The 26393-nt window shown below is 25.8% G+C and overlaps 1 pseudogene; it reads left to right on the top strand.

Annotated features, from left to right (window-relative positions):
* The first annotated feature begins 17984 nt into the window (after positions 1 to 17984).
* Positions 17985 to 20813, top strand: LOC131182444 (malonyl-coenzyme A:anthocyanin 3-O-glucoside-6''-O-malonyltransferase-like; annotated as a pseudogene).
* The last annotated feature ends 5580 nt before the right edge of the window (positions 20814 to 26393 follow it).

Here is a 26393-nt window from a genome sequence, read left to right as displayed (position 1 = left end):
CATTATTATTATTATTATTATTATTATTATTATTATTATTATTATTATAAAACACGTGTTTACTCACTAAAATTGAAATTTAAATATTAAAATTTTATTATTAAATTTTATTTATTTTACAAAAAATATTTTTTATATATAAATTATTTTTTTTAAAAAAAAATCTAAATACAAAATTATTTAAACAATTACTTAATTGTAGTGAGAAATAGACACAATAAATATTTTCTGAGATTAAAAAAACAACTTAATTAAAAGGAAAAATGATTCATAATGCTTGAAATGTTACATACACATGCATATAATTTCTTTATATTTTGCCACCAACTCATAGTCAAAGTTCAAATGCAATCCAAGGAAGCTTCTTCTATGTCCCACTTCACTTGTTTTTCAACTCTATTCAAAATTGTCCTCTAGTTTGATTTGGAGGATAAAACTATTGTACTTATTCTTAATTTTTGTTAAAAAATCAATCAACTTAAAAATTTAAATTTATAAATAAAAATTTAAAGAGTAATTTTATATTTATTTATTACACCCAACACATAAAAATTTACTGAATTTAAAGTATGAATAAGTATAAATTCATTTTATACCTTATGTTAAAATATTTAAATAATAAATGAGGTGATCAGAATTTAAATTCTAAATTTTTTAATCTGAAAGATATAAAAATCACTCAATTTAAAAACTTAAACTTAAAGATAAAGGCTCCAATGGTAATTTTATATCTCCCAATTACTTTTGGATTCAATAATGCCTAATTTCCCACTTTCTAATTGAACTATTGAAAGAGATTGATCTTCATATATTTTGCTCTGAATACATCAGCCACAAAGGACCACTGGACGGATCAAACAAACTCCTTGTGATCTGCAGCTTCCAGAGCCATCAGGTATTAAAAAGACAAGGCTTTGATTTGGGAAATTGAAAATATGCTTCACATCCTCTGGAAGAAATTGCATATTCAATTTTCTTTTTCTGAAAATCAAAGCAAAATTAGGCAATTCCATGATCTTTCTGGTGACATTTGTTACAACCCAAATTTTTAAAATACTTATTTTATGTATAAATATTAATATTTTATTTTATTAAAATTTAGAGAATTTATTTGAAATTTCTCGAATTTCAGAAATCGGGTTTAATTTCTCAAAGCCAATAAACTTTGTTAATTTTTACAAATTAATTTAAAGACCATGTAGCAAAATTAAAAATATATTTGAACTCTAAAAATTTATTTGAATTTTCTGAAATTTTTTCAGAATTTTTAGATCTCATTTTTTGTCTCGGGGCAGAGTAAAAATTTAATTTCGAGAATTTTGAATCAGACAGGCCGAATCGAACTGGATCAGATAGGACCGATCAAACCGGACCGACCTTTTCTTTTTTCCTTTTCCTTTCCCTTCCCCGCGTCACGCCCGACCTCTTCCTCCCTCTCTTGCGATTACTCTCTCCTTCCCACCGCCGGCCGCCGCCACCCAGCTCTCTCCCACACACCGGCACACCACCTCCACCCTTCCTCGTCACTGGCCGCCCTCCAGATCACCGAAAATCTCCCCATTTCTCTCCTTGCCGCGCTGCGTAACCTTTCACCTTCCCAACCAAAATCCAGCAGCTTCGGCTACCGATCAGACCGGGTCTTGTCCTAAATATCTTCTACTCGTTGAGAGCTTTCCACATACACCAAAAACATAAATTTTTACTAAGTAGATTGTCTAATTTTTACCCGAGAAATTTTAGCCTATTTTAATTTTTGGGCTAAATTTCTCCCAAATCAAAAATCCCACGGGAAATCCAAGAGTACCAGTGTGCTCTACACAACGAGAGCTTCACGAGGATATAAATTTCATAATTTTTCGATCTCGAAATTTCGGTGGGTCCCACGACCTTCACTGTGATTTTTTCGAGCTTTAAACGAGTCTAATAATTTTCAAAAATATTTTTCTTATTCTCTTTGTGTTGTAGGCTTCGCGTAGGTACCCTCGTTTCTTGAAAATTCGACAGTTACTTGGGTCTACAATTTCGGGCTGAGCAGACAGACTACCAGAAAAACTTCAGAAACTGGGTCGAGATTATAGGCTACCTCACCATTTTTAGACGTGCCAGACACGTCCCAAGCATCGAAATTAACAGAGGTAAACCCGAACCCTAATTTTTCTTAATTATCTAGTGTCTGAGTCTGATTTCAATTAAAAATCTATAAAATATTCGTGGTAGGTTAGAAAACTATAACTCCTTTTGCATTAGTTTAAGAGTATTGCTAATGACTGCGGGGCAAAATTTTAAAATTTTTAAAGCTTGTTTAAGTGATTTTTGCTAAAAAGGTTGGTTTCGGGAACTAAATTGTAATTTTCTCAGTTTGTGAGTTTTGATTGATTTGGAGGGCCTAGAAGGGGCCATATGTTATTGATGTGTTGTGATTATAGGAAAATGAGAATTTGAAGTGTTGTTTGAACCCTTTTATAGGTTGGGTAGATCATAGGTATATGAGAAACTCTGCCGGATTTTCGATAAAACCTTAGGGCTGTTTTTGATTATCTACAGCTTTATTTCAAGTTGTTTATTAATAAATTTTGAAATATTATTTAAGTGAGTTGAGATAACCTTCTTCCTTCGCCCAGCCACCACAGTAGCTTGTTAAAATGTTGTGAGTAGATATTTATTTTATTTATAATTTCAATATTATTATATTTCTGGCATGCTCATGTATCACTTATACTTATATTTATGTAGTTAAATATTAGGTATACCCTATTTTGCATTTATACATGATGATATTTGCCTGGTTGCTGTGTTTGATAATCTGGAGCTATGTGTGTGAGTGGGTGTGTATGTGGAGTATATGGATATGGGTAAGATGGGTAGACACGGCTGGAGCTTAACTCGCTGGGACCCGATCTTTATTATGGATAAGTCGGGGTAGGCAAGACTTTGAGTTGATCTCACTGGCCCCTGCACATGGATTATTAAGCAAAAATCTGACTTAAGTTGATCTCGCTGGCAGGCCTTGATTTAAGAGAGCTGGGTAGGGGGATCAGCTCTTCATATATGTATGCGTGAGTATGAATGTGACTTGAGTGCGTGAGTGCTCCAGATTATCTTAAATGTGACATTACTTGTATGAAGATGATGCATTTCATTTCAAATGATGTATTAGAATTAAAAAGTTATAGAAATTGTAGGTAAAATAAATATTTACTCTCTGAGTCGAACGCTCACTCCTGTTCACTATTTTTCCAGAATATAAGAGAGCTTTGTTGTAACTGACTTGTGTTATAAATAGCTTGTATGTTAGACAGTATAGAGAGAAAGAATTCCTATATTATTAAAATATAAGGGAATGACAAGAGTGAAATATGTATAGAATTATATATATATAATTCAATATATATAATTCTATTATGGCACTTGATACGTATATGTGTAAAATAAAATAATTATCATATTGTAATTTTCGTAAATAAATTACGAACAGATGTGTTTATTAACAAGTAGATGTATCTGTTAATAGGCAGACATGTCAATTCTATACAAACAGTCACAACTGTTTATATAGGTGTCTGTTAATAAACAGACATGTCTGTTCTATACAAAAGTCATAACTGTTTGTATAGGTATCTGTTAATAAATAGATATGTCTATATAAATAGTCACAGCTATTTGTATAGGTATCTTTTAATAAACAGACATGTCTATTACACAAATAGTTGTATCTATTGGAGATAGACAGATGTGTCTATCTAGTAAAGGTGCCATGGCTTTTCATTCATTATAAATATGGATGAGTTTTTTCAATCTAGAGATATACTTCTTCTTCTTCTTTTCTTCTAATCTCTCTAAATTCAGTTCATATAAAGAGTTCTTAAGGGAAATCTTCAGGAGTTGCTGTCTGCAGATTTCAGGCTTTGTTGTATCCTGGAGGTATATTGCCATAACCTTGCAGTAATCTAGTGGGGGCAATTAATACCTTAAAGATAGTGATTCATCACGCCTCAAAGCCTATTATACACCCACTGCCACAACAATTTTAAGGTATTAATTACAATGGAGTTTAAGGCTGTTTCCGTGATGAATCAAGGGTTCATGAAACTTGATCATATTAAGGAACAAATTATGTTCACTGAGAAGGTGAAAGCAGATCAGGAAAAGAAGATGAATTGCCATGCAGAGGTCATATTCTCAATAACTCATCAGATATGCTATAAGATTTGTTTACCTCTGTCAAATCTCCAAAGGAAATCTGGAATTCGTTAGAATTCGAATATAATACAGAAAAAAAAGGTACGAATAAATTTCTCATTATGAAATATTTTGAATTCTAAATACTTAATAATATGCCTGTTATGGATAAGTCCATGAGTTGCATATTTTTGTTTCAAAGTTTAAAGATTTGAAATTGGTAGTTCCTAAATCATTGCAATTATGAGGAATAAGAGCACATCATACTTCTAGTTTGAATGATTATAGGAAAAAATTATTGTATGCCACATACGACTTTTCTTTTAAATAGATTCAGAAATATATACACATTAAAAGTTTTTTATGTGATAATTTATTTTATGTTGATGACATGCTTATAATTAGAAGAAATATAAGGTTATATTATAATGCTAAAGCTCATGGTGAATGTGTTAAAGAAGATAATAAGATTTATGTGCAAAAGTCAAAAAAACACTTTTTATATGCATAAATCCTAATTCATAATAATTGTGTCTATCATTAACTAGGTAGGGATATTGTTAAAATATTAGTGATAGAAAAATTTGTCTCATTTCAAAAGAGTTATATCTGTTCATTAAAAGATATCAAAATGAACTATTTATTACCGATAATTATATTTGTTTTAAAAGATGTAAATGAACAAATGTAATTATTCTAAGAGATACAAAGTGAACGGTTGTATCTATTATAAAAGGTATAAGTAAACAAATATAATTGTTCTAAGAGATACAAAGTGAATGGTTGTATTTGTTCTAAAAGGTATAAGTGAATGGTTGTATCTGTTCTAAGAGGTATAAGTGAACGGTTGTATATGTTCTAAGAGGTATAAGTGAACAGATGTAATTATACTAAGAGATACAAAGTAAACAGTTGTATCTGTTGTAAAAGGTATAAGTGAACAGATGTAATTATTCTAAGAAATACAAAGTGAATGATTGTATCTGTTGTAAAAGGTGCAAGAGAATAGATGTAATTGTTATAAGAGATACGAAGTGAACTGTTGTGTCTATTCTAAAAGGTGTAAGTGAACAGATATAATTATTCTAATAGATACAAAGTGAACTATTGTATATGTTTGAAGAGATGCAAATACTTTATAAATAGCAGTTTGGAATAAAAAATCTATTAACTTTTTTTTTTTTTTGTCTCTTCTCTTCATTTTTACCTACAATCAATATTATTATTCTTTAATGTATTCTTGGGAGAATTTTAAAATTACTGTCTAGATTTATATTTTGGTTATTATCCTTGAGGGATCTGTCTAAACTACCTAACGGTAACATAGTGGGGGTTTTACTCTTTGTCAATTTCATTATATTGAGGGAAGCAAATACTCCATATGATATTTGTTGCAAATTGACTGGAAATTTTGGTAGAATAATTACTCAAATTGAGTATACTAATGCTATTGATAGCTTAATATATGCTATGTATTACACTAGACCTGATATTGCTTTATGATATTTAAATTATCAAGTTATACTAGTAATATTAGTATGAAATACTGGAAAGAAATTTCAAGGTTTGGATATTAAAAAAAAAAAGAATTATAAACTATAGATTATTCTGTGATAAATTTCCAAATGTGTTAAAACCATATAAAGAGTTGTATTCATGCAAAAAGTTGTCTCTTGGCCAAAAGATGTAACTAAATAAAAAGATGCAATTCTTTTTAATAGTTACATGTATGAAGAGATGAATTTATTGGCCAAAAGGTTGATACATTTTGAGTAGTAAATATAAGAGCCTTACAAGTCATTTGTAAGAAGTGACAAAAAGAATAAATGAGTATGCATTTGTGTGTGTGTGCAAGTTTAGCTTGGTTCTTTATTGTTGGATACTCTCATTTTAAACAAGTTATGGAGCAATTTATTTCTGCAAATAAGGTACAAACCTAGACTGTGAATTATTTATGCAGTTCATGTTATAAACATGTGATTATATGGTTGACTAGTGAAACAAATATGGTTGAAGATCCTAAAGTGTTATAAATACCAATTGGATATGTATTACCAAGGATAATAAGTCAACTTTGGTTGGGTGTCCACTTTAGGTGGAGGTTCTGTTTCTTGGGCATCAAAGAAACAAACTTGTATAACTCATTTTACGGTGGAATCCGAATTTATAACTTTGGAAAATGTTGGTAAAGAAGTAGAATGGCTGAAAAAACTTATTACCGAATATTAAGTTGTGGCCACAACCTGTGCCATCTATTTCTTTATATTGTGATAGTCAAATCACGATGGTTAAAGCTTATAGTAAAATATACAATTAAAAGTATATACATATAAGCCTAAGACATGAAAATGTAAGACAATTAGTCTCTAATGGTGTTATTACCATGTTTATGTTAAATCCTATAATAATCTAGCAAATCCTTTAATAAAAGGGCTCTCGAGAGTTATGATCATAAGTACATGTGCTGATTAGGATTTAGAATATTCCATTAAATTTACTAATGATGGGAACCCTATTTTATAGTATTATTACTAAATAAAGTTTAAAGGGTAACAACAAGTCATTAGTAAATGTTGTAATTAAAGTACTTAATGTACTAAATTAATGGAATGAGGATGAGTATTTAGACTCTTAATGAAGTTTAAAATTATTACAAAGGAAACTTCACCTATATGAACATAGGAAGTGGTGCCGCTTCAACAAAAGTGAGAATAACTTTTGTAAATGTTCATGAAAACAGGAGGTAGCACAAGGCCATATTCGTGCTAAAATTTTGGTGAACTTTTTAAGTCGAACTAATTGATTCGTGTGTGTAGTATTTCCGGTTCTATTTAATAGGAATCTAGGTTTAAGCTAAGGCCACCATGATTTCTTTAGAACTTTGAAATACTTACACTAAGGAAAAGTTTAAATCGAAAGATACTTTTCATTATGCATGAAACAATGGAATCTAACAATACAAGCTAAGTGGGGGATTGTTATAAATAGCTTGTATGTTAGACAGTATAGAGAGAAAGAATTCCTATATTATTAAAATATAAGGGAATGACAAGAGTGAAATATGTATAGAATTATATATATATAATTTAATATATATAATTTTATTATGGCACTTGATACGTATATGTGTAAAATAAAATAATTATCATATTGTAATTTTCGTAAATAAATTACGAACAGATGTGTTTATTAACAAGTAGATGTGTCTGTTAATAGGCAGACATGTCAATTCTATACAAACAGTCACAACTGTTTATATAGGTGTCTGTTAATAAACAGACATGTCTGTTCTATACAAAAGTCATAACTGTTTGTATAGGTATCTGTTAATAAATAGATATGTCTATATAAATAGTCACAACTATTTGTATAGGTATCTTTTAATAAACAGACATGTCTATTACACAAATAGTTGTATCTATTGGAGATAGACAGATGTGTCTATCTAGTAAAGGTGCCATGGCTTTTCATTCATTATAAATATGGATGAGTTTTTTCAATCTAGAGATATACTTCTTCTTCTTCTTTTCTTCTAATCTCTCTAAATTCAGTTCATATAAAGAGTTCTTAAGGGAAATCTTCAGGAGTTGCTGTCTGCAGATTTCAGGCTTTGTTGTATCCTGGAGGTATATTGCCATAACCTTGCAGCAATCTAGTGGGGGCAATTAATACCTTAAAGATAGTGATTCATCACGCCTCAAAGCCTATTATACACCCACTGCCACAACAACTTGTTCCCTTTCTCACAGGTCCACTTATGTTCATTTTGTATAATTTATGTAATCAATGGCAGTTTTAGAACTCTACATGTGCAAAGGTTATTTAATTTGATTTGGGCTGTAAAAAGATTATGTATCTTTTCTTTGGAAAATTTATGAACTTCTTCTGATGCATGTGGTATTGAATGGACTGAGTATATAGCTTGGTTGAGGGAGCTGAGCTCCCATTTAATATTCTTGTGATTCATAGTTGATTGTGAGGGTGAGCTGAACTCCCCAAATGGTTTTATTTTGTGTTTATAGGTCGGGTGAGTTAAAAACTCTCCATTGGATGGTTCATATTATGGTCAGACTCTATCCAATTATTTTCTTAAAATTTGAGTCAAATATGGGTTTAGGTTTGGGTTGAAGGATAATTGGGCTTACTACAGACTTTGGAGACCTTATGCTGACCCAAGTTCTATCGTCGGTCCGGCCCAAAATTTGGGTATGACAACATTTGCCTGGAGAATAGACCTCAGTTTGGGGCAAATGCTTTACATTTTCCATAAGAAATTAAACTTCAGATTGTCATTTACTTTTCCTGGAAATCAAATAAAAAACAGGTAAAACTATGGGCTTTTTTGATATTTAAGTTAGGTCCTCACAAACTATGGAAATCACATCAGATAAATCGAGCTCCTCACAAGCCTTGATGAGAAGAAGCTTAAGGGAGGTCAGATGCCACGCAGCACAATAGACAGGTTTGTTATTCGAGGCCAATCCCTAACAGAATGATTTTGTACATAAGTAAGGTTACACAGCAAAAATCCATTTTTGCCAACAGAGATCATGACTCAGCATCAAGTAGGGCTTGTAATTTATATGTTGCATTTGATCTTATCATCACTTCAACATTTTCAAGATGTGTAGTCATTATTTAATTTATTTAATTCATTTTTTTATAGTTAAGTAAGATATTTTATTATAAAATCAATAAATTAAATTTTATTTATAAAATTAAAAATAACTTTAGAATTATATTTTTATAAAAATAATTGGGCTTTTGTATGTTAGGCTAGCTTTGAGTCTCAAGATTTCTTTTTTAATTTCTATAATTTTAAGCTTCCTATATTGGATTGGTTCTTTAAGTCCTGAAAATGTATTTAAATCCATTTATCAATAAACTTTTATCTTTTTTCTCTCTCTCTATATAGAGAGATAAAAGTTTTCTAACTAATGTTGAGATATCTTATGAAAGTAATTATTAATTTTATATCCGTATATTTTATAGAAAATATTTTTTAAGAAAAAAATATTATTAAAATATTTTTATAAAAATATTTTTCGATTATAATATTAAACTAATGATGTACTTATTTTATAATTGTATAAGTAATTTTTATATTTTTAATAAAACTATCAAAGTTCATAAAATAAATTTTTTTTTGAAAAAATGAAATTAAAAAAAAATAATTTAAGTTTTTTTCCTTAATCATAGTTAACTCATTTTCCTAAGTGCTATAAACGCTAAAACTATGAAAAATATTTTTTTTTTTAAAAAAATCTGCAAAATAAATGATTCCTTATTTCAGAACTTAATTTTTAAATAATAGCCACATGAATTTAAACTTTGGAGAAAATAATTTTCGTTTAAGAATAACTAGATATAAATATTTATAATTAAATTTATTTTTTGAAATTTGAAATATTATAATGAGAATTATTATTTTAGATATGTGAATTTTTATTTATTTATAAAATAACCGTGAATTTAAGATTCAAAATTATTTACCAAACATATGTAAAGAGTGCGAATTAAGATTTAAAATCACTTTAATCGTTTAGAGGTTTTTATAATTAAAATATAATAAATTTAATTTAAAAATAATTTTTTTAATTAACATAATTAAAATGTTTCTTTTTTCAAGGCACTCCAAATTAAGATGGCACAAAAATTAATCAAATCAATTTTTTTATGAAAAATGAAAAATACATTATTAATTAAAAATAGAGTAAAAAAACGAAGAAAAATGAATTTGATAAATAGAGAAGTTGCATACTCTATCAGATAACCTTTAAATTTACCCAAATCATATATATAGTAGAAACACCTTATCTTAAAACTTATCCTAAAGTTAAATACATCTATAAGTAATTTAATATTAAGTATAATAGGCTCTAATACTATATTAAAAAAATAGACCGACTTTAACTCTATTTCTAAAGTTAATTCAAGGGGAGTAGACCTGTCAAAACCTTATATATAATACAAACATTTTATTTCAAACCAATATGAGATAAAATATCTCCTATAATATTTTACTTAAAAAAAATAAAATAACTCATCAATAAAAATAGATAATAACTTTGTTAAAAGAGAAAGATACATTTAAATTTCATTAAGGAAATAGTACATACACTCAAAATTTATTAACAAAGATAAATTTGAGGATTTAATATAAAAAATAAAATTAAAAAAATTACAATTTAATACTTTATAATTTGGTTTTATTTTAAAATTTAATCAATCAAATAAAAATATTAAATTATATATAAGTATTATTATTAATTTTAGTAATTTTTCTTTTATATGATGTGAAAATTGAATATATATATATATATATATATATATATATATATAATGAAATTTATCATATTTTGGTCTTCATGCATAAAATTAACACATAAGTTTTTATTATTATTATTTTAATATAATGTGATTTGAATGTCTTCAATTTTTTAAGTGTTACTTCATTAATTTACTTTATAATATAAACTGACCAAATCAATTATTGAAATTGGAGCACATTTTTTTTTTTCAGTGGTTAACCAATCTATTTATATAATAATAATATATTAAAAGTATATTTTAAAATTTTTTAAAGAGAATAAAAACAGTCATAATATATATGAATTTTAACCTATCAACACAACACATGATCACAAAAGACAAGTTGCCCTCATTTTCCTCGAGGGCGATGAATATTTTAAAACCATTTTTTTAATTAATTTAATTTAAAATATTTATTTTTTTATTTCAATATTTAGATAAAATTTTCTCAATAATGACAAATTTAGAATTTAAACTATAAATTTATTTAAAATCAATTTTACACCACTAATTCAACTATTTATGGGTTTAAAATATCTCTCACAAGCCAATAAACACCTCCAAATATATATATATATATATATATATATATATATATAGCAGACAAGTTTTTCCCTGATGCTGTCACGTAGGATTTCAAAACCTTCATATTTATACCATGTGGTAATATTTAAAACAGTCAAATTTTCTTCTGAATTGCCATATAAGATTCTAAAACCAATATATTTATGTCAAATAGTAAAATTAAATTAAATTTATTGCACTGTCACATATACCAATTATATTACTATATATTTATATTTCTATATATATAAAGCAAGGAGATTTTCTCTTACTATTGCCACATGATACTCTAAATTTTAGTGTTGTCACGTGGCATTTGTTATATAAAAATTATTATATTTTACAATTATAATAATTAATGTAAGTAATTATTATTTTTTATATTAAGTATTTAATTTTATTTTTTATTTAATTCTAATTTTTTTAAATATTTTTACTATTATCATTATTATCATAATTTTTATGGCTAACTAATTAAAAATAGCAGATATATTTCAAAAATTTTTAAATTTTTAATTTAAGGATTCTTAAATTTTTTATTATTTCATTTAATTATAAAAATTTAAGAACTATACATCTTAAAATTAATAAAATAATTTAGAATTATACTATAAAAATTATCAAATTGAGTTAAATAATTTGTCCTCTCTATTTTTTATATATTTAATAAATTTCAATTTACCTTGATTTTATTTTATTTTAATACATCATTAATAAAAACATATTTTTAATTATATATTGAATGTTATATATATATAATAAATTATGAAAAAATGAAATAAAATTTTATTTTCATAGTAATAAAAAATAAGAAATTTATGTTAATATTTAATTTTTATTATTTTTTTATATCCTTTATAGTATAATTAATAAATAACTAATATTAGTATTAATCATATTATATTATTTTACTATTATTTAGAAAAATTATATATATGTACACTTGCCCCTTGAAGTTTTATTTTTTTATTAATTAATTATATAATTTCTTTAAATTATGATTAAGTTATTAATTTTCTAATTATGCATATATAAGTTACAAATTATTTAATTATTACACTTTAATACTATAATAAATAGATATTATTATTGTTGTTATTATTATTATCAATACCTGAAATGTTCAATTTAATTAGAGAAAATAAAAATTAAGAATTAATTGAACTAATTTATTAATTTTACATAATAAAAACATATACTAATTTTATATATGTTGTATTTTCACTTTTTGATAAAGAAGTGGTCCATATTTTTATAAAACAAATTTAAGAGGAGGTAAAATTTTAAATCTATCATATTTATACCAATTGGTAAATTTTAATTAAATTTATTAATGACTATTTTTTTTATTTCCTGAAAGTTGTAATATACAATTATTATATAATTTAATTTTCTAAATACAATCATTTTATATATATATAAAGTAAGGATGCATTCACAATAAAATAACATGTAATATTTTTCTTAAAAAATTTATCACGTATCACTTTCTATAAAATATTATATTTTATATTAATTATTATTTAATTTTTTAATTATCTTTTAATTATTATTATTATTTAAAATACTATATTAAAATTTATGACTTAAATTATTATTTTTTTTAATTTAATTTTTTAAAAATTAAGACATTTTATAATTAAATACAATATTTATAAATTATTTATATTATTCTGTAAATACTAATTATTATTTAATTTTTAATTCTTCTTTTAATAATAATTATTATTATTTATAATACTACTTTAACATTTATTAGTTAAAATATTATTTTATAATTATAATAATTAATATAAGTAATTATTATTTTTTATATTAAGTATTTAATTTTATTTTTTATTTATTTCAAATTTCCTTTTAAATATTTTTACTATTACCATTATTACCATAGTTTTTATGATTAATTAATTAAAAATAATAGATATATTTTAAAAATTTAGAAATTTTTCATTTAAGGATTCTTAAATTTTTTATTATTTCATTTAACTATAAAAATTTAAGAATTATATATTTTAAAATTAAAAAAATAATTTAAAATTATACTATAAAAATTATCATATGGAGTTAAATAATTTGTTCTTTCTCTTTTTTATATATTTAATAAATTTTAATTTACCTTGATTTTATTTTATTTTAACACATCGTTAATAAAAACATATTTTTAATTATATATTGAATGTTATATATATAATAAATTATGAAAAAATGAAATAAAATTTTATTTTCATAGTAATAAAAAATAAAAAATTTATGCTAATATTCAATTTTCATTATTTTTTGACATTCTTTATAGTATAATTAATAAATAACTAAAATTAGTATTAATTATATTATGTTATTTTATTATTATTTAAAAAAATTATATATATATATATATATATATATATATATATATATATATGCACACTTGCCCCACTTGAAGTTTTATTTTTTATTAATTAATTGTACAATTTTTTAAAATTATGATTAAGTTATTAATTTTCTAATTATGCATATATAAGTTAAATTATTTAATTATTACACTTTAATACTATAATAAATAGCTATTATTATTATTATTATTGTTATTATTATTATTATTATTATTATTATTATAAATACCTAAAAAGTTTAATTTAATTAGAGAAATGAAAATTTAAGAATTAATTGAACTAATTTATTAATTTTGCCTAATAAAAATATATACTAATTTTATATGTGTTGCATTTTCATTTTCTAATAAAGAATCGATTCATATTTTTATAAAATAAATTCAAAATGAGGTAAGATTTTAAATTTATCATATTTATATCAATTAGTAATTTTTAATTAAATTTATTGATGACTATTTTGCTATATTTTCTGAAAATTGTAATATATAATTATTATATAATTTAATTTTCTAAATACAATCCTTTTATATATATATATATATATATATACTGGGAAATGACATGTAGTACTTTCTTTTTAAATATTTTTACTATTACTATTATTATCATAATTTTTATAACTAACTAATTAAAAATAACAGATATATTTTAAAAATTTATAAATACTATTATTACCATAATTTTTATCCCTAACTAATTAAAAATAGTAGATATATTTCAAAAATTTATAAATTTCTCATTTAAAAATTCTTAAATTTTTTATTATTTCATTTAATTATAAAAATTTAAGAATTATACATCTTAAAATTAATAAAATAATTTAGAATTATACTATAAAAATTATCATATGGAGTTAAATATTTTATCATCCTATCACATAGAGTTAAATTATTTATCATCTATCTCTTTTTTATATATTTAATAAATTTTAATTTACCTTAATTTTATTTTACTTTAACATATATTTAATAAAAATATATTTTTAATTATATATTGAATATTATATATATATATATATATATATATATATATATATATATATATATAATGAATTATGAAAAAATGAAATAAAATTTTATTTTCATAATAATGAAAAATAAGAAATTTATGTTAATATTCAATTTTCGTTACTTTTTTTATATTTAGTTATTTATTAATCATATTATAAAGAATATAAAAAAATAACGAAAATTGAATATTAACATAAATTTTTTATTTTTCATTACTATGAAAATAAAATTTTATTTCATTTTTTCATAATTCATTTTATATATATATATATATATATATCCCTTGAAGTTTTACTTTTTATTAATTAATTATATAATTTTTTTAAATTATGATTAAGTTATTAATTTATCAATTATGCATATATAAGTTACAAATTATTTAATTATTATAATTTAATACTATAATAAATAACTATTATTATTGTTGTTATTATTATTATAAATACTTGAAAGATTCAATTTAATTAGAGAAAGGAAAAATTAAGAATTGATTGAACTATTTTATTAATTTTATCTAATAAAAATATATACTAATTTTATATATGTTGTATTTTCACTTTCTGATAAAAAAGTGGTTTATATTTTTATAAATCAAATTCAAGAGGAGTTAAGATTTTAAATCGATCATATTTATACTAATTGATAATTTTTAATTAAATTTATTAATGTCTACTTTTTTATATTTCCTGAAAATTGTTTAATGTCTATTTTTAAAAATTAAGACATTTTATAATTAAATATAATATTTATAAATTATTTATATTATTCTGTAAATATAAATTATTATTAAATTTTTAATTCTTCTTTTAATTATTATTATTATTATTATTATTTATAATACTAGTTTAACATTTATAAGTTAAAATATTATTTTCTTTAAAATCTTATTTTTAAAAAATTAAAACCTTTTATGATTAAATATAATACTTAAAAATTATTTATATTATTTTTTATAAATTTATTTATATAAAATATTATTTATCACATGTTATGTTTATTGGTAATAATAATAATAATAATAATAATAATAATAATAATAATAATAATAATAATAATAAAAGATAATTGATGACTATTAATTAAAGAACATTAACTATTAATTTATGATTTCATAATTAATCATAAATATTCTTCTTTATATTAATTATTACTTAATTTTTTATTTCTCTTTTAATTATCATTATTATTTATAATATTATCTTAGCATTTACATTCAAATTATTATTTTTAAAAATTAAAACATTTAGTAATTAAATGCAATATTTACAAATTATTTATATTATTTTATAAATACTGATTATTATTATTTTTTTATTTCTCTTATTATTATTATTATTTACAATATTACTTTAATATTTATGATTTAAATTATTATTATTTTTATTTTGATTTTTAAAAATTAAGATATTTTATGATTAAATATAATATTTAAAAATTATTTATACTATTTTTTTATAAATTTATTTTTGTAAAAACATTATTTATCAAATGTTACACTCCATAATAATAATAATAATAATAATAATAATAATAATAATAATAATAATAATAATAGATCATTGATGGCCATTTGTTTTTAAAAAATTAATCATTAATTTGTGATCTAATAATCAACTATCATATAATTCAATATTAAATTATTTTATATCTTTATCAAATATTTTAATTACATTGTTATATTTTTTATTATAAATTCTTTATTAAAAAATTTGAGAGACAAAAGTGTTGTCTACATAAAAAATTATAAAAATAAAATATAGAGATTTGACTTATTTATAATTAGTATATATCATTTTTTATTTTAATAATTTAATATTCTTTTAATTTTCTTTTTCTAAAATTAATTATTATTATTATTATTATGGTCAACTCATGGCCATTTAATCGAAATGACCAAATAAATAAGAAATATTTTACTTTTTAAAAAATTAAATTTAAATATTTTTGTTAACATTTTTTAATTCAATAATATTTAGTTATAAATTATTTTTTATTAAAATGATTTTTATTTATTTGTCAATATATAGTATCATATGAGATTTTTAATACACATTAAGCACTCTTCTTTTACTAAATATTTTTATTTAACCTAAATATGCACAAATATTTTTATATTTTATTATTTCTTTCAAAGTAATTAGTTATCATTCTCAAAATTTATTTATTTAAATATATCTAATTAATATTTATTTAATTATTAATTTTTTAAATTTTCTTATTTAATATTTCTTTGAATATCTTATTTCATTATAATTATTTATCGAATAAAATTATAATTAATAGTTAGATTATCTATATTTTATTATAATTAATTTTCATCAAAATTATTTTTAAATTTTAATTAAATATCTATATCTTAGTGCATAAATTATCTCTTAACTATATTTTTATATAGAAGTAGAATTTTAAAGATAAATTATAAAAATAATAATATTGAAAATTTAGCTATAAATAAAAATGATTAAGAACAATTAAAGTTATAATATTATAATCATGAAATATACCTTTTGAAAAATAATATATATTTATAGTATTTATTTTAATAATAAAAAATTATGATATTTTAAAATTAAAACTTTTATGAAATATATTTATTTTATATTACAAATTTATGTAAAGTGATAACTATTTTTGTCAAATAATTATTTTATAAAAAAATTGAGATTAATAAAAAAATTTACATTTAGATGTAGTAATTTTATAAATAATATAATAGAATGTTATTTTTAATTAATAATAAAATTATATATTTTCATTATTACTAAAATTAAATAATTCAATTCATCATTAGTAATTTGATAATTTTTTATTATAGTAATAATAAAAAATATTATATTTATATATTTTTAAAATAATATTATTTTCTTATTAATTTAATGCATTTTCTATAATTTATAAAAAATAAATATCGATTTACATAAATTATGAGATAAAATATAAAAATTTTATGAAATTTAAATTATTTTTTAAATAAAATACTTTAATTACATTTTAAATAAAATAATCATGAAAATTACTCTTAATAAATGTATAAAAAGAATTAAATAGATATTTTAATTAATTATAACATAAATTAATTAAAAATTTATTATTATGATAGATAAAAATTTATTTAAATTAAATTAAATAAAAGATAATTTTTAATTTAAAATTAATTTAATAATAATTTATTTTATTTAAAATAGAATTAAAAATTAAATTAAAAAATATAAATTATAAATTACCCATGCATGGGAATTATGCTAGTTCAAATGATAATATCAAATAATTATTCTTTCTGCCAGTATATATGTACAAGCGAAGTTGAAAATATTTAAAAGTCCTGCCCTCATTTTCAATGCCTTTAAAGGTCAGATATATATATATATATATATATATATATATATATATATATATATATATATATATATATATATATATATATATATATATATATATATGACCTGTTGTACATGAACTCATTACCTACATCAAATTTTATATGAACTTACCTTACATGAAATCCTTTCTCTAGGCTAGACACAATCCACCTCTCCCGATCTCTTTCATGGCAAAATCCTCCATTCTCAAAGTTCATGAGCACTGCAAAGTCTCTCCCCCACCCAATTCAGCTCCACCAACTACTCTTCCTCTAACTTTCTTGGACATAACTTGGCTTTTCTTCTCTCCAAGCCAGCCTCTCTTCTTCTATGAATATCTTCACTCTACCTCTCATTTTCTTTGCTCCACACTTCCCAACCTCAAGCATTTCTTCACTTTTCTTGGAAATCTTGTTCTTTCCCCTAATGACTCCAATAAGCCCAAGATTGTTTACAATGCAGGGGATTGTGTTTCATTTTCTGTTGCAGAGTCTAGTGGTGATTTCGGGCACTTAACCAGTAATCATGCAAGAGAAGTACATGAGTTTTACTTTCTTGTGCCTGAGTTGGCTACTAGTAGTATTGTAGCACTGGCAGTAATGGATTGATTCCTTTACTTGCAGTGAGAGTTACCATTTTTTTTCGGGTAAATTTTAATAATCGTCCTTAAACTTATATAGTTGTAACACTATAGTCCTTAATTTAAAAATGTAATATAAACCCCTATCAACTTTCAAATTTTGCAAAATAAAATCTCTCTAGTCTCCAATTACTAATTTTTCAGTTAGGCATTGACCTAGACAGTTTCAGCGTAACGCTTAGTCATTATTTCTCTTTCCTTTTATTAAGTCATATGTAAATTGAATCATTCTACTCTCTATAGAGAAAATAATTTTTCATGTGCCCAGAGAATAATTTTATACTTTGCATAAAAAATAAAAGAAAAATACTGACTAAGTGTCACGCTAAATCTATTCGCGTCAGCATCTAACTGAAAAATCAGTAATTGAAAGTTAGAGGGATTTTACTGTATAAAATTTGAAAGTTGATGAGATTTTATATTATATTTTAAAGTTAAAAGGATTATATTATTACAACCATATAAATTCAGGAATAATTGTTAAAATTTATCCCAATTTTTCTCATATGCGTATTTGTATTGGGCTTGCATATATCACCGTGTGGCTGCTGGTGGAGGACATTCAACAATTTCATAAAGGCATGGGCCTCACCAGGTGCAAATTCTTGTTTCTTGATAAATTCTTTGCCATGTTTTGATAGGCCTGTAATAAAAGATGCACGTGGGCTTGAGGAGATTTTCTTGAAGGAATTGTGGAAGAGAAGATCTTCACAAGAAATGGTTGTTGGTACGGAAGCCCATGTAGATTTGTCAAATATGGTCAGAGCCACCTTTGTGGTGAGTTCACTGGATATGGAGACGATCAAGAAATGGATAATCAGTAAATGAGAGAAAAAAGCTCAACCACAGCCTGTACATTTATCTCCATATGTATTAACTTTGTTCTTTTTTTATATGGGTTTGTTTAGTGAAAGCTCAAACTCCAATGGGTCGATTCGAAAATTATGATTCAGATGAGGATCTGAATTACTTTGGATTCATTGCTGGTGGTTTGACTCGGTTGGATCCAGTACCCATCTCATATTTTGGTAATTGTGTAGGGTTTGATCGCTCAATAGCAATTCGAAGGGAATTGAGGGGAGAAGATGGAATGATTGTTGCGGCAAATATGATTGGAAACATGATCAAGAAATTGGATAAAGAAATTTTATCTGGGGCAGAAAGATGGATTTCGGATTGGAAGATATTATTTGAATTAGAGATTCATATTTTAATTTTTGGATCACCTAAAATAAATCTTTATGAGACAGATTTTGGATGGGGGAGGCCTAAGAAGATAGAGGACATTACAATTGATAATAGCAGAGCCGTTTCCCTTACTGAAAGAAGAGAAACAAAGGGTGGAATTGAGGTTGGATTAGCTCCACCGAAGAGTGAAATGGAAGTTTTTAGCTCATTGTTCATTGAAGGCCTCAAAATTCTTCAATAATGGCTGAAAAAAGGCCCATGAACTGTGGTTCTGTCGAGCCCAAGAATGCCATTAAGACTTGCTGACCGTTTCTTCCTTGACCTTGACGAAGGTCGGCGACCCAGTAAAAGTCCAGAAACTATAGACAGCAGTAGGTTAACGGCTACCTTACTTAATTGTTTAAAAAACGAAAAAACTGACACCTGACAGCTGCCCATTAACGTTCGAATTCTTTAACCACCAGCTTCCTCTTTCTTGCTGGACTTGAACTGCGTTTCTTGATCCCATCCACCTGTCCACGTTCTTTGTGGGGCCCTACACGGTTTCTTTCCCTATATATACCTTCCAGGCGTCCCCCTTTCTCTTCACTTCTCCTTTTCAAGAATCAAACATCTCTAATTCTTGTTCAGCTCTCTTTCTCTCTCGATCTTCATTTCAAGATTTATAATGGCTTTTGCTGCATTCAAGTCCTTGGCTGTTGTTTTCTTGGTGGCAGTCTTTGCTGCTGCTTCTGTTTCAGCGCAAGATTTGGGAGATTTGGCACCAGCACCAGCTCCAGCTATGGATAAAGGAGCAGCTTATTCTTTGGGGATGTCTGGGGCTGTGATTTGCTCTTCTCTCTTCTTGTCCATGCTTGCTTTCTTGAAGCACTAAAGATCTCATTTTTTTCCCCAGATCTGAGATGAGATTTATTGTTTATACAATATGGTTTTTGACAGATTGAGCCGAGAGTTTGTTAATTATTTGATTCATTGTTTTAGTTACAGATTGGAATAAAGGACTAATAAAGGACTAATTTGATCTCATTGTTTTATTTGGATTATATTTATAGAGAGGTTCATTTTTCCATCTTACATGGGTTTTCTCGTTATTTTTATTTGTATTAAATTGGTATTAAGAAATGAAGGATACAGCTAAATACCATAGATCATGCCAAATTGGTGCAAAGAAGCTAAGGCCATTATCTTCTTCAAAAATGGAGCTGCTACAAAAAAATCCTTGCCATCCATAGTGAAATTTGCTTGCATTTGCTTACATCTATCTTGTATAAAGATAGATCTAAGCATCCTTTAGATCAAATATTTGTATCGAAATTTATTACAATTCTTTTTGTTTCCCAATAAAATCAAAAGCAGAATTCAACATACTCTGTTATGTGATGGTGCTCTGTTGCTGACACAAAAACAGAACAACTTCCAGACCCCAATATGAATCCACAAACCTTTGTATCACAGCCACTTGTGAAATCAACATTTTGGCATTGGCTTAAAAAGAAAGGAAGCTTCTTCATCAAAAGAAAAAATTAAACAGCAAGTAAGATTAAAGAAATTAATTATTTAGCTCGTAATTGTTTAATCCCTCGTACTATAATAATCTTTGTGTTTAAATGTAATTGCTCTTATATTTGCACCATTAAGGAGACTAAACAAATGGCGGTTGGTAGAAATGCAATCATCATTTCTTTCGCCATCTTCTCTGGGTTTAAGGTTGGCCCAAGCTAACTAAAACTTTATGTTGAACGTTGTAATTTAGTCATTTAGCTTAGATAACTGGGCCTAAGGGTCCTGGGTTGGACCAAGAAAAGATTATGCAAAATATGTCCTCTCATTTAGGGTGAGTATTCGGTTCGAATTGAATCAAACCGAATCAAATCATAAAAATCGAATAATATATTTTAAAAGCCGAACTGAACCGAAATAGATAAAAAATCGAATCGTTCCATTCAATTCAGTTCGGTTTAAACCGATCGGTTTGATTTTTAATTAATTTTTTAATTTAGACTTGATTTTCAAATTATTTGGTCTTATTTTGACCTTGATTTGAACCTAATAACCATTAATCAATGAAATTAAACAGTTTATATATATAAAATTACATATAATTCATAAATTCCCTATAAAAACAAATCAATTCAAAAATAATAAACCTATTCAGTTTGATTCGGTTTAATTGATTTTTTTCTCTTCAAAACTGAATCGAACTAAAATAATCAAAATTTTTATAATATAAAACCGAACCGAACTCAATTATATTAAAAAATGAACTAAATTATTGAATTAAAGTGATTCGATTTGATTTATTCAATTTAAACCGAATAATGCTCTCCCCAATCTCATTTGAGGAAGCAAATATGTCATCTCAGTATTTTTTTTTTCCCCTGCATATGATATATCTTCGAGCCAGTTTACATATACCAAGACTGCAATTTTTGCCCTATGCATATATGTATATAATTATTTAATTATAATTATTAATTATAGTAAGATTTATGTGATACCTATTATAATTAACAGTTATAATAAATTATTCTATATATATTAATTTTATTATATAATTTTTTTCGATACTGAGTTTATTAGTTGAATAATTTTAAAAATACATTCCTTATCATTGGTTTGATGCATTCAAAATTTTAAAATAATTCTGAAATATTTTTAATAAAATTGAACTTTAATTAATAAAAAAAATAATTTCTATTTATTATATCAGGCACATAAAAATATAAAGCATACACATTCAATTATATAATAACATTATAGAAAAGAAAAGAAAAATGTAAAAAAAATTTAAGTGATTTAATTATAAAGCTTACGTCTATAAATCGTATATGAGAAAAATAGTTTCATTCTGATTAAAAAAAATAAGATATAATCATGTCAAACATTCAAACCCTAACCTCACTTTATTTTTTGAATTTCTCTTAACGTTACTGCAATAGGCAAAAATATAATATTTTTATTAGCCCTTCAACGAGGTCAGTGGTTGGCTCAGTACCGGCTGAAAAGACTGGCTTATGGCCTTCGCTTTCATCACACAACCTCAAAAAAAAATATTTCATTCGGATTCAATGCAAAATTTTTCAAATTGATCACAATTTAAATTTATAAAAATAGATTTAAAATTAAAACCACAAAAATATTACTATTTTTACTAATTGAATTAATGTTGTTCGATATTCTATTTTTTAATAAAAGATATAAACAAAAATTAAAAAAAAAATAGGAATCACATATTAATCCAATGATAATTAAATACATGTCTCAATTTCATGAAGAGTTTTTTTTCATTAATTACATATGCAGGAGATGGAAGAGTTTAACTTGAGTTTTCCATATTCAACAGATATAAATCGTATGGTTTGTATTCCATTTTACACATAATCGTAATCATATATAAATCGTTGGATTTATCACTACTTTCAAAAAACATTTCAGATTGAAAGCAAAATTAAACTAGTTCAAAAAACACACTTGTAGCTTCAAGGCAACAAAGAGAACACAAGAAAGGAGAGGAAGACCAAAGCACAGAATCCCTGTAGCTCTAAACTTACAAGAAAACTCCAAGAAAGCAGCCATGAATAGAACCTTCCCAAACAAAACAAATCGCGCGATTAAAAGGTGATGCATACATTTTGCATAGTCATATAGGTTTAATTTCATAGCCATTTTATTTGATTATTAGTCACTTTTAGCTAATTTCATTAGTTATTTAGTTAGTTTTTCATAATTGCCAATTTTGGATTAATTTGTAATTTTTGCTTTGTTTTGTAGGAAAAAATGGTGCTTTTGAAGGACTAAAAAGAAAATTTGCCATTGAGGAGTGATTTCTACAGCCAAAGATGTCAAAAACAAGTTTCAAAGTTGAAATATGCATTGGCCAAATTGCGTATAACTTGCCGCATAAGTTATGCAGTTCTGCATAAGGAGAAGAAACTGTCCCCACTCCCTGCCGAAATCTGCATAAGTTGCCGCATAACTTATGCAAATTCGTGCCTCCCTTATGCAACCTCACGGAATTATGCATAACTTATGCGCTTGGTCATGCATTTTCGCATAAGAGAGCCAGAAACCAGCCGAAAATTACATAAAGGACTGCATAACTTATGCAGTCCCACAAAGACTTCATTGATGAGCTGGCAGAAGATTCCCTCAGAAAATCACACCTCAAACACACCATTTTAGGGCTCTATGTCAGAAAAAGTTATAAATAGACCCTTATCCCATTTTAGAAGGGAGGAAGAAAGAGAGGAAGAAAAGGGAAAGGAGCAGGCAGCAGCTGAAGAGTCACAATCATCTCCCACACCATTTCCAACCATATTTGGAGATTTCTTTCTTTTCTTACATTTTTCCTACCTTTCTAGTATTGGGTTTCTTGTTTCTTAGCTTAGATTAAAGCTTTATTTCCATATTAACTAAGAATATCTTGTAAATATTATGGGTAGTGAGTAGTTTTAAATAGATTCTGGAGTAAGGGATGTAATATTTGAGATATTTTGTAGATTTTGATTAGGTAATCCATATTTTGTGGTCTTAATGAGTTTTATTCATTTCTTGTGTGCTTAATGACATGCTTAGTGTAGGATCCCATTAAGTGATGTTCTTAATCCATGGTTGAGGCACCGAAAGGAGAAGGTCTTGTGATAGATAATCAAGAAATTGGACTTAATTAACTTAGATCTAGAAATAGACTAAAGATTAAGAGGATTTACAGATTAATTAAAGAACCTAATGGGTCTTAATTAACTCTAACTCCACGAAAGTATGATTAGATTGATTAAGGCACTCTTTGTCTCACTCGAAAGGGTATTCAAAGGATTTAAGAATTAATCTTCTTAAAACCCGTAAGTTCCACAAGATTGGATAACCAATTTAAAATCCCAAAATAGCTTGAATATGAAATCCCGAACTCCGGAATCGCCTTTTTATCATTGTCAATTTCTAATTGAATTTAATTACTTGCCATTTTAAATATTGCCATATTTGAATTTGCTTATTTTAATTTGATGTAAATTTAGTTAAATCATTACATAGTTGAATAGATTATTAATTTTGCACATATAGATTTCATACTCCAATACCCATCAATTTATTGCTTTAATTTCAAAAATAGTTCAATTTAGTCAACTTTTTATATCAAAAATTCAATCATTAACACAACTTCTCGTGGGAACGATATCTTTTCTATATTACTTGTACAACCCGTGAACTTGCGGTTGGGCCACATCAAAAGGAACTAGCTGACCGGAAGAATAGGCCATAAGAATGGTCCAAATACAAAACAAAAAGAGAGAGAAGCTTCCTTTCTTGGTGAGATTAGAGGTTCTTCCCAAACAATCCAGATGCAAGAAAACCTCAGGGCCTTGAAACCTTCACAGCCAAAATATCAGAATTGATTTGCTCGACCAAGAAATTAACCACAACATCATCAGGTTGTGAAAACATTAAACTAAGTTGCTTACCCACTGATACTGTTTGCCATGCTTCCTTTTCAACATGAAAAGGAATAGGACCAGGGTTTCCACCATTAATTGCTTCTAGTGAGACAGATTCATGCGAGCAATGTCACTGTCTGCAGGTTCAAAAAATCTATTGTTTTCTATAGGTTCCTCAGCTCGTTTGCCTTTCGATTTCTTTTTCCTTTTCCCTCCCCTATAGAGCTTGGTACTGCTTTGGGACATCCAGATCTTCAACACTAATATGGGTAATCAAAGCCCCTGAGGGAGAAGCCAATGACGCGTCCAAGGAGATAGGTGCCAGCTGTGCAGTGTACTGCTCAAGAGGTTCTAGGTTAATGGGACTCTTAAACAAAGCCGTTTCCTGATTCAAGTTGTGGCCAACGTAAGGTTCAAGCATGTCAAGCTCACGCGTGCTATCTTCTACGGCTCCAAAATCCAGCATTGAAGGAACAGGATTGGGACTTTCTCTGTTTCCAACACCCTACTGCTACTACAAGAACCATGCACATCATTTGGTTGCTCCATTCCAAGTGCAGGTTGCTGTGAAGAATAATCAATATAGGCAGCTGTGTTAACTATTGTGTTGTCCCCCAGCATGTTGGAAACTTGAATCTTGGTATTAGCTGAACTGTCATTGACATGAGAAGAGGAATAGGCAGTAGCTGATTGAGGCTTGAAGGTGAAGGTGGTGAGAAAGGCCTCCGAACATCCATCTTCAACCACCATGATATAGAATTTGGTTTGTCCCACATCCACCGCAATAATTTTGTGAACAAAATCTAAAGAGGAGATTGCAACAAGGATGCGAGCAGTATCTAATCTCGTTCTCCTTGAAGTACAGGTGTCTAAATGAAATGAACTCACCTAATAAAGAGCTAAATCAAAGAAAAAACTCCGGATACGACAAATTGAATGACAACCTATGGCATCGTAACCATATGAACCGCTTTGTGGAGGTAAATATGGGTTACCAGGTGAGAAATTATTTGTTCCATCTCGGTGCACATGTAACATCTCTCTCACAATCATATGAGATTCATTCTTTATATTTTAGAAAGTGCTTATTTTTTTTGTGAAATAGAAATCACTATTTTTCATTGCTCCCGGTGTATCTAATGCTACCAAGGTTGAACCAAAGAGAATCATTGACCCAACCATTCCTTTTCTTCGATAAACTTTGCCGTCTCCGCTTTGTCAGAAAAAGTAAGAAGAAAACGCCTTCTTCACAACGTAAGGTTCAAGCAGTTCCTCTTATTGTGGCCAACGAAGAGCACACGTAAGGTTCTAGGTTAGTTTGTTCAGATTCTTCTCAT

The sequence above is a fragment of the Hevea brasiliensis genome, chromosome 8, assembly GCF_030052815.1.
Source record: "Hevea brasiliensis isolate MT/VB/25A 57/8 chromosome 8, ASM3005281v1, whole genome shotgun sequence".
Taxonomy (NCBI): domain Eukaryota; kingdom Viridiplantae; phylum Streptophyta; class Magnoliopsida; order Malpighiales; family Euphorbiaceae; genus Hevea; species Hevea brasiliensis.
The sequence above is the reverse complement of the archived record's forward strand: the minus strand, read 5'-3'. Positions and strand labels throughout refer to the sequence as shown.